The sequence below is a fragment of the Thermobia domestica genome, chromosome 3 (genome assembly GCF_964235325.1).
Source record: "Thermobia domestica chromosome 3, izTheDome1.hap1.1, whole genome shotgun sequence".
Classification (NCBI taxonomy): domain Eukaryota; kingdom Metazoa; phylum Arthropoda; class Insecta; order Zygentoma; family Lepismatidae; genus Thermobia; species Thermobia domestica.
The window spans coordinates 210,172,911-210,192,176 of record NC_137456.1 but is presented as its reverse complement, the minus strand read 5'-3'; positions in this window follow the sequence as shown (position 1 = coordinate 210,192,176).

Here is a 19,266-nt window from a genome sequence, read left to right as displayed (position 1 = left end):
TTCGATTCCCGACGGGAGCTCAAGTGGCTCGGATTCCACGTTAATCAATAGGTTCACGTCTCATATAGCCTCGCTGCTGAACGGGACGTTAAACTCAAAATCAACAACAACAACCGATAGAAAGGGCTCGTTATACTGAAAAATAACGTTTGAACCATGGCTCTATTTCAAATAGTAATGACGCAGTAAATTTTTAAAATATGTATGTATAAAAAATAGGTCACCTTCAGACTTTAAAAAAAATTTCCGCCTTTAGTTTTCAAGATACAAGATTGAAATTTTGCAATCGTATTGTGTACCTAACTACGTAATTTGAAAAAAAATCAGATCCCTACTATAGACCCGGGCCAGAGGGGCGTAAAAATTTTGAAAAATCTCCCGGTTTTCCCTGATATTCCCGTTTCTGGTGTATGGGCAAGCGAGTGGTACCGTTGGAAAGGATGCTTTCTAAAAAAAAAAAAAAAAAAAAAAAAAAAAAAAAGAGTTATGAACCATAACCTTACAATAAATAGTAAGTAAGCAGTAGCTGTTTGAGTGAAACTCTAAATTTTACCTCAAAAAGAGGAAATCCTAAAAGGGTTAATAATGTGAGTTAATTACCATACGAATTGTCGATAAATATACCTAAATTTTGTACCCGATATACCAGCATGAGGCCTCTTCTATTTATACGTAACGGTGGGTATTCTATTTATGTGTAACGGTTAGCACTTCTATTTATACGTAACATACATCAAGTTTGTTACATTCATTTAAGCGTCACATTGTGCTTAATTTATACGTTACATGAGACCTTCCATTTCTATGTAACAATTTTACATTCATTTTATATGTAAAAAAATCGCGATTTTTTTACGCTTATTTAAGCGTCACAGTTTTTAGAGTGTAGTTCTCGATTGTAGTTTTCTGATCAAAGTCCTTAAGTTAAGAGCCATTGATGGAAATTGTCAGCAAATCATCCAATATATCAGTCTTCAGTGAATTCCTGTAGGCAGCCTTAACATTGTTGGAACTGCTGAAGCCTCTCTTACATGAAACAGTACTCACAGGTAAAACTGCACAAAATGTGACGCCAATTGGAAGCAAATTTGGGAATCTCGTAATGAAGTTTTCATTGTAAAGGAGGGGCTAATTGAAACATTATAAAAACTTCACTTTCCATGTTTGTTGTGAAGACTTCACATTCCGTGTTTTCTCTCACCCAGTGACAATTATTTTCGCGCGAAGCAGAAACTGCGCAACCCTGTGAGTTTAGGCAGAAACGATTCCTACTAAACACTGGTCGCTAGCTCTAAACTTTTAGTCGCCAGTGGCGACCTGGCTACCGGAAATTTTGCGCCCTGGTCTACTACATTCACGTTTTCTATAAAAGTATGAGCACTTGCTGGAAAAATGATCTTATTAAAAAGTTACAAGCATGCCAGAAATATTCACAGAAATTACCTGCAAAATAATAACAAACATCATAGAAGACATGCGGAACGCCAAACTGCTCTGAAAATGGAATAGGAGTTTTAAATCTAACTAATGTAGTTACGAATTATAATATAAATTAGAGTTAACTATACATAGTTAGGCTATAACTTATTGCTATATTAAAATCAACAAGATCATAACAAGTGTTATTTAGGACTTTATTGGGGGTCACCGGTTGCAATAGTCTAGCTACACCCCTGAAGATAAGGATAGTTTTTTAACGTGGAAATGAGAAACCACGAGCTCCAGACGCAAGGGTTGCCAACTCCTTTCAGAAGTCCTTCATTGTATGATGACTTCTGATGTAGCGAAAAGTTGTTTTCCAAAAATTGTGCAGATAAAATATAAAAGCAATGAAATAAACCTAACTTTACCAAATATTTCCAGAATATACAGAATATTCCATGATTTTTCCTTGACTTTTTCAGAAATTATAAAATTCCCTGACTTTTCCAGGTTTTCCATGTTCTCAGACTAGTAGACACCCTGAATTAAGTACATGTGTGCAGGGAAGAACGGGTCTCGTTTAAAACATGGAAAACAGGACAGAGACAGAGCTTGAAATAAACTTTGAAAAGAATATTCTATACTGCGCAGTCCGATTTTAAAGTAATTGGTAAACAGTTTAGGGTTTTCGTGGTCCGTGAATTTTGCAATAGTATTGCAATTGATATGTTTTAATCTGTTTAGGTCATATGGAAGATCTACTGAACGTAAAGGAAACACTGTTAGTTTAACACTGTTTACAGTCTCAGAGACGTAAATACGATGTTGTCAGAAGAATTGCTCAGTATCTAGTATCAGAAAACTGAAATGTATATATTTGAGCATTTTAAACTTCTAAATAAGATTTTTGTAGAAGAATGAAATATATGCAAAACAAACGATAGTATAGCTAATATTTTAGGAATATGGACCCATGGAAGATTATACATGAGACGGTTCATTTGATAATAGGATAAATTTTAGCGGTTCGTAACGTTGTTTGTGTAGTTTTGTAGTAAATATTTTATACAATATTGTCAGAATAGAATAGTGTTGAGTATGCCTATTAGCACACTATACAAGAATGTTTTTACTTAAGGTCGGTTCACGGGTATTTCTTAAGCATTGAGTTTTCTGGAGTTCATCGGACCCAGACAATTTATATATATTCGAATTTTAACACGTTTCAAAACAGTTTTGTCTTTTCAACTAGGGATTTTAGCATTGTTAAAATGAACATCTAAATACTTTGTAGTTTAATGCGTTCCAAAACGTAGTTTTGTCCATTTTTAAGAACGAGCATTTAATATATTCACAATCTAAGATAGTTCTTACTAGTTTCGATAGGAAATTCAGAGCAAATATAATTTGCTTCGAGTAACAAAGTTACAAGACGATAAAACAGTAGGAATTTCTTAAATAGTATAATTTTTGCAATAAGCTGCAGTGAATATTTGATTCAATCTCGTGCATTTTAACTGAAAGTTTTGGTGTGAACTCAATGTTTTATTTGGGCCGCTGAGGCTCAGTGGGGCCCTCCCCGCTGATCTAGTGGCTTTGTGTGTACAGGGCCCCGGGTTCGATTCCCGGTAGGAGAGCCTTTGGAATTTTAACTGTCCTCGATCTTTCTATGTTTGTGTCCCTGTCGTTGAAGGTTACTGGATAAATGAGTTAAGCAAGTAAAAAAAAAAGTAAGGAAGGAATAAAAGTAAGAAAAACCTAGTAATAAGTAGTTAAGCAAGTTAATGAGGCACGTTAGGTAAATCAGTTAACTTTAAAAAATAGTAGAGTTCATCTATGGTGTATAGCGACCTTGGTTCGATCCCAGCTCGCGCCAAGTGGACTTTGTGGTTTACAAACACCGTATGCGTGGGTTCTCTTGGTGTTCTTAGGTTTCCTCTCACTTTCTTCATTCCATCATTTCATTCATTTCTCATCATCACCGTGACCGTCTCATTTAGTCTAGCCGGCTGGGACGTAAATGGGATTTCATTTTACTTAATTTTTTATTTATGTCACAGTTGGGAACTGTTCTTGTGTAGAGTTTTTCTTTAAATGACTGAAAACTTGTTGCACAAGCAGGGCCTGATTTCCCAATAGGCCCGGTAGGCCCGGGCCTATGGGTGCAAACTCCCAGGGGGCGCACGGCCGAGAGAAAAAAAATATCTAGAAATAAAAATAAATAGCCATAACATATTTTTTGAATTGATTTTAAAAAATCAGGCTAATAAAGCATTCTGATTTTGAAGTTCATTGGAACAAATAATTGTTCGTAAAGTTCACCAATCTTTTGTTAATACATTAACGGTATTTTGTTAAGCCCAGAACCAAGTAAATTCCTCAAAAAACTTGCAATGATAAAATTGCATCGTGGAGTGGTGTTTAAGCAATTAACATGTGGGCCTGATATATTTTTTTAATAAAGGTTTTTAGGAAAGTAACTTTAACCAGACTAGGGGGCGGAAAAAATTATTGGGCCTAGGGGCGCCAAAATGCTAAATCCGGCCCTGTGCACAAGAAGGTACTGATAGCAGACTCGAAGTTGAAAACTGAAATTGACATTTCAAAGGAACGGTACAGCCGCTCATTCATTTTTCTTAGCCGTTTATTCATTTTTCTATTTCAAGTATTACTTTTAACTGCACGAATCGGTGTTAGCTTTATATTTCGTAAGATCGTTTTTTCATTGTTAGGTAGCGGAACTGCTTGCTATGAGTTTAAGCTATGAGTATACATAGCATGTAGAGACTTGACAGAAGGGGAAGGTATATACTTGCTATATAATAACAACTGTATATGCTAATGACTCCTGGTTAATACCTCCAGCAGCAAAGGAGTCGCGAATACCATTTCTCGGTGACTCCCATCTCATCTGGTGGGCAAATAAAGTACTATCTCGAATTTTTTTAGACTATAGTTATTGCGTCCTACATGAAGAGTGAGCCTTTCTTGTCGACTTGGATGTCATCTGTTGATGGAATGACGTACTATTTCGGATTTCACTTAGAGCCTAATACTGATAATTTAGACGCATGATTAGTGCATGCTATTAGAAGGTTGCTATGAATGCAGTTCTTCATTCACTTAAATGCGAAAACAGAATTTAGAATTTTCTTTCGAAAATATGAAAGTTTAGCATCGTAACATATGACCATATCATCTTTATTATTTTTTAAAAAAATAAAAGGCTTAAATAGTGAAACAGGATAAATGTAGATATTAATTATTATCATAGATTTACGAACAAAATGCGTACTCGTATTAATTTTTTTCTATCATGTACCAAAGCAAAACAACACACTGTCTTTTTGGGGAATGAGTATTTCATGTCCAAAAGGGTGACGTAAAGATCAATATTAATAGACGGAAACCATATTCACGAAGAAATTATCAGTATACTATCAAAATGTCGACTAAAAGCAGGGAGTTCGTGATATCATTGTTCAAAATCTTTTGTCGTTGCGAATTCTGTCCAGGAATTTGAAGTTAAAATATTAAAAAACGATAATCATGCCTGTTGTTCTGTATGGTTGCAAAACATGGTCGTTTACTCGGAAGGAAGAACATAGATTGAAAGTCTAGGAGGATCAGATGGGCAGGTCATATAGTCAGGATGGAAGAAAGTAGAAACGCTTTCAAAGTCTTAACTGGAAGACCGACCGGAAAGCGACCATTAGGAAAACCTAAGCGCAGATGGGAAGAGAATATTAAGATGGATCTCGCAGAAATAGGAATACAAAGTGGAAACTGGATCCAATTGGCTAAGGATAGAAGTCATTGGAGAGCTTTTGTGAACGAGGCATTGAACCTCTGGATTCCACAGGCCATAGAGTTAGTTAGTTCAGGGTGATGTAAAGGATAATGTCACACAGTTTATTGGGAAATCACACTCACACAACGAAAACTAATTATATTCTGGAAAATAAAATATGTCGTATCGCGAACATAAGTAAGAGATCATGATTTCCCAAACAAGCTAATTTGTCGATGTAAAGTTCCATATAGTTGCAATTCTGAAGAATGAAAGAAAAATTTTCCTGGGTGTTAAGTAAAATGATATTATAGTTAAAGCTTCAGTGGAAAAGCAGTATAAGCGCTCGGGAGACATGTCATATTACGCTCTTCAGAAGAGCCTCTTTATAAGCTGATACTCAAAATAAGCTGAATAATAATAGCTTTAGGTATTTGATTGCGTGTAAAAATCCAGCAAGGATGCGCAAAATTAAGAGAAATATGAGATTTGTAATGTAACTAGGATGTAAAAATTGAAATCGTTAGTAAATATGTATTGGTCGAAACATTTGTATCCGCACTAGAAGCGAATATGCTAAAACATATATATTGAAAGAAAGGGGATTTTCAGTTTTAATGCCTACACTGAAAGGTAAGCGCGGACAATTGACAACAGCTGAAGTGAACTTTTTCCACTATGTTCCAAAAATTCGCCGGGTTGTTGAGCCCGTTCCAGATATTACTGGACAAAGTATGGTCTTCTACTTTACCAATTGGATAACAAGTTGCTTCTCCAAGTTGGATTGTTAGGCCCAATAGCTTCTTTTTGACATAATACTTTTGGTAATATAGACTATACAATTTATTTAATAGCTATTTTTTCTTTTCTTTCTCTTTAAAAAATATGTATATACAATTTCGTTTACTCTATCATTGTAATCTGAAAATTAACACATCACTTCTTAGCCCGTGTTGTTTAGAATATAAAGTGGTGATCACCGTAGCATTGAGAAAGATGCGATGTCACACTATTTGAGTCCATCAATAGTATCACTTGTAATTGTGCTTTACAAAATGATTCTTCACCATGTCTAAATATTTTATCTTCAAGACTGATTCACAGAAAATAAATCTACCTAGGATACTTTTCTTCAATAGTCTATATCATCCTATGACATTACTCCCGCCTAACGTAAAGTCTGGGGCAAACTCCCCACTTATCCACTCACAGTACGGCCCTTCCTAGTCAAATCACAATCTTTCAGGACCTGTAAAACATTATCTACAGATATAACTAATTTAATATTTGATACCAGTTCTTCTAAAGGATGATCCATTAAGGTCCGCAAACAATTTAATTAGATGCAAACCTAGAAATCAAGTAGCTTTATTGTTAGTGTATTAGATCTTTTTTGTGAGACTCCTAAACAGCGTATCAGTGCCGTGCGAGAATCAGTGCCTGGGGCGAGAGTATACGATGGCGCCCTCATACATATATTTCAAGTATGTTTTCCTCTCTTTTTTTCTCCCGAATTTTCATCTCCCTTACTTCTGCACCCGGGGACGTCGCCGCGCTCAGCCCCCCCCAGGGTTCTGCATCGTATGACGAATATCTGCCTCCTTGGCAAACGCACTTAGATTTTGTCAGAACATAGAGTAAGTCTATCTATTGTAGGGTATGGGTTGGTTTGGTTTACATTTTGAAAATAAGTATAAGTGAACTCTAGTTAAAATTTGAAATACTTTGAATCAAAAATATTAAGACCTAGTTATCAGTGTGAAATTTCATTCAGCTGAGCGAAGCGAAGCTCTTATACTCGGGTTAGCCGTTTGGTTGTCCGCGAACTCCTCCTAGACCGTTTGGCCGATCTCAACCAAACTTAGCACGCTGATAGAGTATGTCGTGCTGAGTGACAACATAGGTCGAAATCAAAAATCCGATGTACCATCGAGGAATAATAACCGAAAAACGCTTCCTGATTACGTAGTTTAAGCTCGCTCAGCTCATTTCATTGCAATCGGGTATATCCATTGCATTCCTAGTCATTAAATAAATCACGGTGTCTATTGACACTTGCCAAGGAGCACCAGGCAATAGCGACACAAAGTTCACGAACAAACGGAACTAAGGCAACAGCTAAAACTGTGGCATTGAAACATGAAAGAGAACGAGACGAAGATCAAGCACCTGCTGGAAGTTCAACTACTTGGCAAAACTTTTCGGAACCTAAAAATGAGGAAGAATCAAAATGTTAATTGAATATTTTTTCCATATGGGGGGGGGGGGGATAAATTAACACATATACGTACTCAACAATCACATATTATACCTGGGTCGTTCAATATATAAGATTCCCTAAGCTGCCAAATACTTATTTTTTAAGATATATTTGTAAATGGGTCCGTCGTCACCTCTCCACATAATTGCCATTAAGATTCAGGCATTTGTCTCACCATTGCACCAATTTTTCGAAACCCTTAGCAAAAAGTCAGGGCTCTGTAGTGATAAGCAAATGCAAGACCAAGACCCGGGTGGTCTTGGTCTTGGTCTTGGTCTTGCACTGAAACCCTTGGTCTTGGTCTTGGCCTTGGTCTTGCACACCCAGTCTTGGTCTTGGTCTTGCTTGCAAGTCTTGCTTTTAATAAATATTATGCTTTTCATAGGTAAATTTTACTCTGGAAATAGGGGATAATACATTCTACAATGCGCCACTAACGGAAATACAACAGATGTTTCTAAATGTAATATAGTTTGTGTATGATGATAGTGTACAACATAGGTATGACTTTATTTTTTTTAATGGGTGCCCACGCTTCACTAGTTATAAGATAAATCACTACGTTTCGTAATCTTTTTATGTTTTTAACAGAATCAACACTCCACTGGTTCTCAAACTGGGAAGGCTACCCATGAGACGCATGAAAGAAAATCAAGAGGTACAGATTATTGAAATACCATGAATTAAAAAAAATATTTTTACATTCTAAAGGCGTCAGATTTTTCTTTACAACCACGATTAGCTAACCCTTACTAAACAAACTTCCAATTAAATATTGAGATTTTCTTTTACTGATTCCAATATGTACTCTATAGGACAGAAACATGGACATTACGGAAAAATCGATGAAAAAATTGCACGCTTTCGAAACGTGGACATGGAGAAAATAGGAGAGAATTAGCAGTGTTGAACGGAAAACGAATGAGAACGTGTTAGAGATATTAGTAGTAGGGGAAAAAGAAGAATTTTAGATATTGTTAAGAGGAGGAATAGCAACTGGTTGGGATATTGGCTGAGGAGGAACTGTATTATGAGAGACGTGCTAGAGGGTATGGTGGAAGGAAAGAGAGGGAGGAAGCGAAGGAGATTGTAGTTGAAGGAAAGTATTAAAACAAAAAATTGCAACGTCAAGACGAAGAGACTAGCTGAGGGCCATCGTACATCAAAGCTTCTCAGTTGCAGCAAGTAACCTGCCAATAATGGCAGAATAGCTATGATGATGGTTATGATTATATGTTTAGCAATATTGACCAAAAAAGAGAGAATAAATTAAAATAATTATTATAATCAATCTTCTTAATGTTTTAAAATAATTTGAATGAAAACTTGAAAACGACTCAACTGTCTATGTCTTTTGTGTAAACTATATTTATATAAAAACTTTTGACCTATATTAAAAATACAAAATAACGGCATCAAACTCCAAGTTATTTGAAATAACTGTATAAAATCAGTCTCACTTGTGATATGGATTACTAGCACCAATTACCCACTTCGTTGTGTTAAATTAATAATAATAATAAAATAATGTTTCGATAGTCAGACACTTTTAATTATTACTAAAGCGCTCTCTGATGTCGGTCATTTTGGATTATTTTTATATTTCTCTCCCCTCCTCCTCCACAAGTTGGAGGGCTGAATTTGGATTTAAACGGCATCAGAAGTGTCACTGTTCATCTCAGAGACGCCCCAAACAATAGGGTCGGCACTAATATCGGTCATTTTCAATAAATTTATATATATCTTATCCTCCCCTTGTTGCAAGACACGGCATCGGAAGTGTCACAGTTCGTCTCAATGACCTCGAAAACCATGGATTCAACATTGATTGTGGTCATTTTTAATATTTTTATATATATATCTCCTTCCTTCCTCTTCCCCAAGTTGCAGTGCTGAATTGCATTTAAACGTAATCGGAAGTATCACTGTGCACCTTAGCGACCCCAAAATCTATGTATTCGAGACTAATATTTGATCATTTTTTATCATTCTTATGTATCTCTCCCTCCCGCAGATTACGGGGCTGAATTTGGACGTAAAACTCAGCGACCTCGGAAACTACGGATTTGACACTAATATTCGTCCCTCCGCCAAGTTTCGGGGCTGGATTTGAATTTAAGCGGCATCGGAAGTGTTAATGTCTATCTCAGCGACCCTAAAACTATAGATTCGACTCTAATATCGATCATTTTCGACCATTTTTAAATATCTCTCCCTTCTCCCTCCCCTAAACTGCACTGTCAAAGTGATATAACAGAAACTATCTCAGGTCCGGACTTAGTCTATGTTGAAAATGCGATCGAGATCGGTTAGGTGGTTTAAGAGTTATTAAATTTTATTTATTTTTTGTACATTTCTCCTCCCCTAAGCTCTACCCTCAAAGTGATATGATAAAAACAACCCCAAGTTTAAAACTCATCTATGTTGAAAATTTGATTGAGATCGATCGGCTGGTTCAAGAGCGATGAAGTCACAAAGAAATTCACTTATATTTTTATTTTTTAACATATATCTCCCACCTCCAACTCCTCCTCCCCTACGTTGCACCGTCAAAGTAAAATGATAAAAATCGGTCAGGTGTTTCAGGAGTTCAGTTTTATATATATATCCCTTCCATCCTGCTCTCCTACATTGCTCCGCCAAAGTGAAGCGACAAATAACATTACAGGCTTGAACCTCATCTATGCTAAAAATTTGATCGAGATCGGTTGTTTGTTTCAAGAGGTATTAAGTTTTATTTAGTACTTTATAACTCCATCCCCTCAGCCTATAATATTGACCGTATTTAGAAACAAATTTGGTACCGTATATTTTACGGTAATTTACCGTAATATTTAGGGGTCGTTTTTTTTTTTTTAAAAAAAGCACAGGTGTGTTATTACCGTACAAGATTTACGGTAATAACACACCTGTGCCCTCTTGCTAGATCCAGTAAGAATTCTTGCTGGTCAATATATATTGACCCAATTTTCATCGAATTGCTGGAAACTGTATCAGTACACACACTGGCTAGCAATAATTTTTGCTGGATGGATGCAACTAGAGTGCACACTGGTCCACTGCTGTTAAAGACTACTTAACTAAAGAAAACAAAAGTGAACGAAAGAAGCGTTGCACCTACGACGTGCATAATATCCATAAGAATAAAAGTTGAAATTAATTCTTAGTTTGTAATATCGAACCCTTGTTCTGATATCATCTTGAACATACATTGCTTATTCTTTTCAAAATTACTAATTTTGTCATGTATTGAACAAAACACCAGAAGAGGATTCGATATTACATACAAAAAAAAAAAAAAAAAAAAAAAACAACAACAACTTTAATTTTATAGCTGAGTTTTTGCACGTTTTGAAGATGTAGTTGGAACAAACATCCATGCTTTTTTAAGATATTCATAAATCGATATTCTGTTACAGTGTTAAGACTAGCTTTATTGCATGTATTTTCGCTATGAGTACCAGTAGACTAATAGACCTAAAATATTCTAATCAGCGATTCATTCGATTAGTCGCATTATTACGGTTTCAGATAACCAAGCAGGCACTCGACAACATAGCTTAGAATGACCAGAAGTACGACTAAACAAGTGTAAAACCATATGACTTCTCACAACACTGCCTACAGCATCCAGCAGTATCCGCTATCTCAAATTAATAAATACGTGTTTGCATAATTATGTAACAGTAGCATCAATGCTTAAAAAAAAAAAAAAGTCACCAAACTTCCAGAGTATCGAATTTTTGCATATTTAGACTAGTAAACGCTCAAATGTATTAACAAGACACCAGAACAGATTATAGGTACTCAGAACAAAATTAAAGATAAAAACATTTACAGAAATATTTTTCAAATCTAACAATTTATTTATCCAGAAAAAATAATGACAGCATGGGCGCCCGATGAAAATTTTCTAGGGTACTCAACTCCCTGGTTACTATGTACCCTGATATTTTTTATTTGTATTAAGAAATTTAATACGTTTTCACTAGCTAGGGGAGCGACCCCCTGCTCCTCCTTCGGGCACACATGAGTGACAGTATACTTTTGTTTCTGTAACATGAAAAATTCCAGTTGATGCAACACAATTTATGTAATGCTGTTACGGTAAACTACGAAGCATTTTTCCTTTTTTTTTTTATTTTAAGTATTTCAACATTGTGATTCTAATTCTAGCTTCACAAACCACTCGTAGTTGGCTACATTATCATAAGACTTTATACATCCAGCAGCTTCTTGGTTTCGAATCGTTGCACTTTGGAGCGATCTGCTTGCCACGATAGCCAACTAAAGTTTTGTTTGTCACCGAACAAAGTTCAAATATTAACATGGTGCTTTCCCATACATTACCTTGCTTAATGTTGAATTTCCAGAATATCTTCAACAGCGGTAGGCCTATTGTATATATCACACCAGAAAACCACACACTAAATGAACAAACAAAAGAAAGAAACAAAACAAAACAAAGCACAACACATCCGAACCTACGCGCCATGAATCCTCGCTTCGAACATGTGCTTTTTCTCTCCAATGCGCATGCCCGACACAAGCATCTGACAGGAAACGGTCTCCTACCATTATTTTAGAAAAACGGTAAACCGTATATTTTTTATGGAAGGAGGCACTTATTTTCACGGTTATTGGTTACAGTGTACTCTAAGTTTTACCGTCAAAGTGAAATATGAAAACACTCCCAGGCTCAAACCTCATCTGTGTCAAAAATTTGATTGAGACTGATCGGGTGGTTCAAGATATTAGGAATCACAAACATGGTCGCTTTCAATTTTATAATATTGATTTATTGTTGTATAATGTTATATCGTTCAATCCTTGACGTGTCGTATACCTAAGGAGGCTAAAAGTTATATTGATAAACAATTATTTATGTTATAAGCATCCGTCCATGAAATCAAACTCTGCCGTCACATGCACTAAGTTTACGTCAATGTCATGAAAATGTTATTTCGATATTAATTTTATGAGCATACATTAAAAATTTCCAACGGATGCTTGAGTCTCGGAGCCAAGGCCATACCCATGTAGTCGTCACCTATGGTGTACGGAATTACCGATGTTCAATACTATCTTTCTCTTTAGTTTTGGAAGAGAACACCACTAATATGCTTTGAAATGACATGACGTCCCACGATTATGCACCAAGGCTAAGGGAGACGATGATGATGAGAAAGAACTGAAATGGTGGAATGAAGAAAGTAGCAGGAAACGAAAAAAACCGAGAAAAGCCCCACACACGGTGTTTGTCCACCAAAAAGCTCACATGGCGCAAGATGACACATGTGTGGCTTGAAAACGAGCAATATCTAGAGAAAACGTGAACAACCAATTCAGAAAACGACATACTGTAGCTACATGCTACAGGGGCAGATCGACTCACACGGATTCAATTAACTACTGGGAACACATCACTCCAGCGGCATTTTTGCTGAAGCCAAGAAATTAAAGTAAAAGATGTAATGATTTTTCCCTCCCTTTTCACATTCTACACAAAAATCAAATAGCACCGGTACTTGTGCAAGACTCTTGCGCAAGTCTTAGTCTTGCAGGTATGGTCTTGGTCTTGGTCTTGCACCCCTTAGTCTTGGTCTTGATCTTGCATCGGGATTCTTGGTCTTGGTCTTGGTCTTGCATGCAAGACTCTTGCAAAAGCTGCAAGACCAAGACTCTTGCGCTCATCACTACTTGCAAGTCTTGCTTTCAAAAACTCCTATGCTTTTTATAGGTAAAATTTACTCTGGATATAAGGGATAATAAGTTCCACAATATGCCAATAGTAACGGAAATACAATGTATGTTTCTAAATGTAATATAGTTTACCTTCGTGTAAGTACGTATGATGATAGTGTACAACATAAGTGGTGATCTTAATTTTTTTTAATAGGTGCCCACGCTTCACTACTTATAAGATACATCACAACGTTTCGTAATATTTTTATATTTTTTAACAGTTACAAAACTTCACTTATTCCCAAACTGCGGAGGCTATCCCTGAGACGCATGAAGGAAAATCAAGACACCATAGATTATTGAAATACCTTGAATTGCAAAATTATTTTTACACTCTACAGGGGTCAGATTTTTCTTTTCAACCATGATTAGCTCATCTTTGTATTGAACAAACTTCCAATTCAATATTGAGATTTTGTTTTACTGATTCCAATATGTACTCTATGAATCAGAAATATGGACATTACACAAAAGCGATGAAAAAAATTGCAGGCTTTCAAAACATGGACGTAGAGAAAAAAGAGAGAATTAGTTGTGTTGAACGGAAAACGAATGAGGTGTTAGAAATAGTAGCAGTAGGGGAGAAAAGAAGAATTTTAGATATTGTTAAGAGGAGGTAGAGGAACTGGTTGTAATATTGGCTGAGGAGGAACTCAGGCTCGTGATGGTATATCAATGAGGGCGGTGAACAAGTCTACTAAAAGGGCGCCCATACAAACGGGAATATATAGCCTACATATATTCTCCACTGATTACAAAACCTCTCAATTGATTTCTGTCCTTATCTAACTAGACCCAGTTTCTACTTTATATTCCAATCTCTGCGAGAACCATTTTCAATATTATCCTCCCATCTGCGCCTCAGTCTTCCTAAGGTTGTTTTCCTATTTAGATTTCCAGTTAGAGCTTTGCAAGCGTTTTTAATTTCTTCTATTCTGGCTACCTGACCTGTCCATTTGAGCCTCCTAGACATAATGGCCCTAACGATGTCTATCTAGTAAACGTATAAAGTATGCACTTCCTCGTTATGAAGTTTCCTCCATTCGCCATTCTCGTTTCCCACTCTTAGTTGTTATGGGTTTGGTCTGTTAATAATGATCCTAGATATTTGAAAGTATCCACTTGTCGAAAGTAAATATTATTTGGTATTTTAACACATCCCTAAAATGAAGTATTACGATCTCACAAACTTCCATGTATTTAGTTTTCTCTGCATTTACTTCGAAGTCCATATCCCTGCAAGCGGTAATTAAGATATCTGCATTCCTTTCGATTGTTCTATCATCCCCTATTAAATTTACATCATCAGCATAACTTGGTAAATACAATTCAGCTCTAGGACCTGATTGCTGTCTTTGATTTCCCTTATAGTGTTCTCCAGAACAAAGGTCAAAATAATTTGGGATTCATTTAAACATATCTTAATATTATTAATCTAACTTTTCGGTATTACAAATTCTGTAAGCATGTTGTACAATGTTTCCCTCCTACCCGAGTCTAAAGTCAATAATTGATGTGCCAGGATATTGTATTTCCATTTCTTTTCAGGTATTAGTCGAATGGTAAATATCTAGACGATAGTTGATCGGTTTTACCTAAATCCGCTCTGATAATCTACAATATTTAATGTGTGTGTGGAGTCAATCTTGCTAATAGAATGTTTAAGAGGATTTATTGGAAGTTGACAGGAGAGGGGAAATGCTTCAATAATTCTTACAATCAGTTTTGTTGCTTTTCTTCTGAACTGGAACAATGGCTGATTCTTTTCACCCTTGAGGTAATTCCTCTTTGTTCCAGATAAGGATAATGAGTTTGTGTATCTTGCTCTATAATTCTTCCCCTCCAGCTAAAATGAACTCAGCCGGAATTTCGTCTACACCCGGAGATGTATGCTTCTTAAATATTTTTAAAGCGATTTCTATTTCTGTCTGGTTAGGTTCTGGAATATACGGTTATACTGTATGCATTTCCCTTTCTCCACGAACATTAGTTTTTGGCTTTGTGTTAAGCAAATCATCAAAGAAATCTTTTCATCTATTTAAGATGCTATTCTGATCAGTGAAAACTGTTCCGTTGGCTTTCTTTAATATATAAGCACGAGGTCGATAGTCTTTCTTAAGTTCGTTGATACATTTATACGTGTTCCGAATGTTTTTGTTTTTACTATTATCTTCAAGTTAATTAATTTTAGCTTTCAAAAATCGCGTTTCTTTGTTCTAAAAGTTTTCGATGTTTTCCGCCAAATGACAATAAAGTTTTATGTAGTTATTTTGTTCGGATTTTGTAGCCAACGCTGTTTCTCCTGTTTTCTCTTATCTGCTAGTTCTCTTCTATTCTCTGCCATTTCTGGTTAAACCATGTTTTGTTCCTACGTATTTCTGCGTGCCCCAATATTTTTTAAATGAAATTTTAATGTTATCTCTAATTTCAACCAAGTATCCTGAACACTAGTGCACTCCGAACCTTCTAAAACCGAGAATCTATTCGACACTTGAATCTGGCTCCCCTCTCACCTGATTCTCCTCAAATTTCTTTAAATTAAACCGCTCCGTTTTCAGATATTAGATATTTTCTTTATTCAACGATAGCCTCTCTAATATTATCGCTGCTACCAGGTGATAATCAGAATCACAATTAGCTCCTCTGAATGACCGATATCTACTAAAACGTGATGAGTGTGATTATGTTGTCCCATCTGATGAAATCGAAGTATATTTATGAATCGCCATATGGGAATTTTGTAATCTAGGTTTCTGAATGTTACAAAGTGCACGAGTCTAACGCCGTTGCCACAACCTTCTTTATGCAGACATTTATTCTCTATAATCGTTTTGAAAATACCCTCTCGTCCTATCTTCGCATTGACACCGCCTAACAGAATTTTCATATGGTATTGCGGGAGATGATCAAATACCCGTTCTATTCTTTCTTAAAAACTGTCTTTTATATCATTATCCTTATTTTCTGTTGGGAAATGCATTTAAAACAATAATATTACACCACCGACCCTTAAGAGAAGTAAAAGAAAATCTATCATTAACAAATTCAACCCACGTAATTGCTTATATTATTCGTTTGTGAACGAAAAGTCCTGTTCCTAGTTGGTAATTTTTAATTCGGTCACCGTAAAAGAACGTAAAATTTCCCGACTTGACTCCTCCATTTCTTTCTCATCTAACTTCCTGATATCCCAATAGGTCCATCCTCTGTTTCTAAACGCATTTGTTACAAATTTTAACGCGCCTGCCCTATAGAGACTTCTAGGTATATTCCATGTTCCAAATCTCATGGCTATTTTACTTTGCTGAGTTCGTGCCAAGTAATCAGTTCTGATCCGAGGATTCTGCGAATATCTGAACAAGCGTTTTTTACAGTATGAGGTTGTTAGCCCCACACCAAATCCCCAAGCTGGAGGATCACCCCTTGTCGTCTGTCCGAGACTGCTTATTCAGTATATTCGCAGCTAACCTCTCTATCTAGAGGCCTTCTCCTCGATTCCCAATCTGAGGACACGCCATGCCGTGGTGACAGGGTGTCCTACATTTAATGGAAATTAATATAGCTATATTTTAGAAATACAATAGGTACTGATTAACCGAACACTGCTTTAAAACACACAGGAACAATCAATATGCTCGGATATATGGATGCATATTAAGACTGTGAAAGCTTCGATGCTGTAAAATCGTAAATTAGAGAGAAGTGTCCATGTAGTATTTCATGAATACATCGTACGTTTGACTATCCGAACTATTCTTGATGTATCACATTGTTTAGTTTTATAGCTACATAACTTTATATTTTTGTAACTGATTATACTCTTTACCTGTTCTCTGACAATAGAAACTGTATGAATTTATAATACAAAACTGGTATATAGGACAACTAAAACCATTTATCTATATTGTGATGTTTCATAGGGTGCCTTATGTAAAGGGCACACTTTACCTTTCACTGGTTCTTTACCGTGAGTAACTTTATGTATTTATTGTACAGAACTGTGGTATACAGAAGAATGAATAAAATCGTTCATATTTGATGTGGTTTCGCAAGGGCGCCTAATGAAAAGGGCGTACTGCACTTTTCACGGGTTCTTACCAATAAAACTGTATTACTACTACTAAACTAATTTATTACTATTAAACTAATTTATTACTATTAAACTAATTTTTACTAATTTATTATTAAAAACTTGTACCTTTATTTATTCTGTGATGTTTCGGAGAGCGCACCGGGACACGGCCCGGTGTCCCGGTGGTCCACCACGGGCCTGGAGGAGCTATATTATAAGAGACGTGCTAGAGGGTATGGTGAAAGGAAAGAGAGGAAGGGAGCGAAGGAGATTGTAGTTGAAGGAAGGTATTAAAACAAAACAAAAAATGCTATGTCAAGACGAAGAGGCTAGCTGAGAGACCACCGTACATCGAAGCTTCTCAGTTGCAGCAAGTAAGCTGCCAATAATGACAGAATAGTTGTGATGATGATGATGATGATTAGCAATATTGACCAAAAAAGAGAGAGAAAAATAAAATAATAATTATTATCAAACTTCTTAATATTTTAGAATAATTTGAGTGAAAACTGAAAACGACTCAACTGTTTACGTCTTTCGTGTAAACTCAATTTATATAACTGCTTTTGACCTATATCAGAAACACAAAATAACGGCATCAAACTCCCAAGTTATTTGAAATAACCACACAAAATCAGTCTCACTTGTGAATATGGATTACTAGTATCAATTACTCAGTCACTTTTTACTATTACTAAAGCGCTCTCTGATATCGCTCATTTTCGATGATTTTTATATTTCTCTCCCCACCCAATCTCCAAGTTGTGGGGCTGAATTTTGATTTAAAAGGCATTAGAAGTGTAACTGTTCATCTCAGAGACCCCGAAAACTATGGATTCAGCACTAATATCGGTCATTTTCAATAAATTTATATATATATTCTCCTCCCCCGTGATGCGAGGCACGGCATCGGAAGTGTCACTGTTCATTTCAATGACCTCGAAAACCATGGGTTCGACATTGATAATGGTCATTTTCGATCGTTTTTATATATCTCCTTCCTGCCCCTCCCCCAAGTTGCGGTACTGAATTTACATTTAAACGGGATCGGAAGTATCACTGTTTACCTTAGTGTACCCGAAAACTATGGATTCGACACTAATACTCGTCATTTGTGATCATTTTTATGCATATACCCCTACCCGAAGTTACGAGACTGAATTTTCATTTAAACAGCATCGGAAGTGTCACTGTTTATCTCAGCGACTCCAAAACTTTAGATTTAACACTAAAATATTTCATTTTCAATCATTTTTAAATAGCTCTCCCCCTCCCCCTCCCCTAAGCTGCACCGTCAAAGTGATATGACAAAAACTATCTCAGGTTCGAACCTCATCTATGTTGAAATTGTGATCGAGATCGGTCGAGTGGTTCAAGCGTTATTAAGTTTTATTTATATTAGTACATTTCCTCCCAGTCCCCTCCCTTAAGTTCTACCGTCAAAGAGATATGATAAAAACTACTCCAAGTTCGAACCTCGTCTATGTTGAAAATTTAATTGAGATTGAACGGGTGGTTCAAGAGTGATGAAGTCACACAGACAGTCACTTTTATTTTTATTGTTTTACATATATCTCCTCTCCCCCTCCCCTACGTTGGACTGTCAATGTAAAATGATAAAAATCGTTCCAAGCCTGAACTTCATCTATGTTGAAAACTTGATCGAGATCGGTCGGGTGGTTCAAGAGATTAGAAGTCACAAAACATAGTCACTTTCAATTTTATAATACAGATTTATTGTTGTACGTATAATGGTATATCGCTCAATCCTCGATGTGCCGTTTACCTAAGGAGGCTAAAAGTTATATTGATAAACAATTATTCAACGTATAAGCATCCGGGTCACATGCACTAAGTTTTTGTCAATGTAATGAAAATGTTATTTCGATATCAATTTAATGAGCACACATTAAAATTTTTCAACGGATGCTTGAGTCTCGGACCCAAGGCCATACTCATGTAGTCAGCACCTATGGT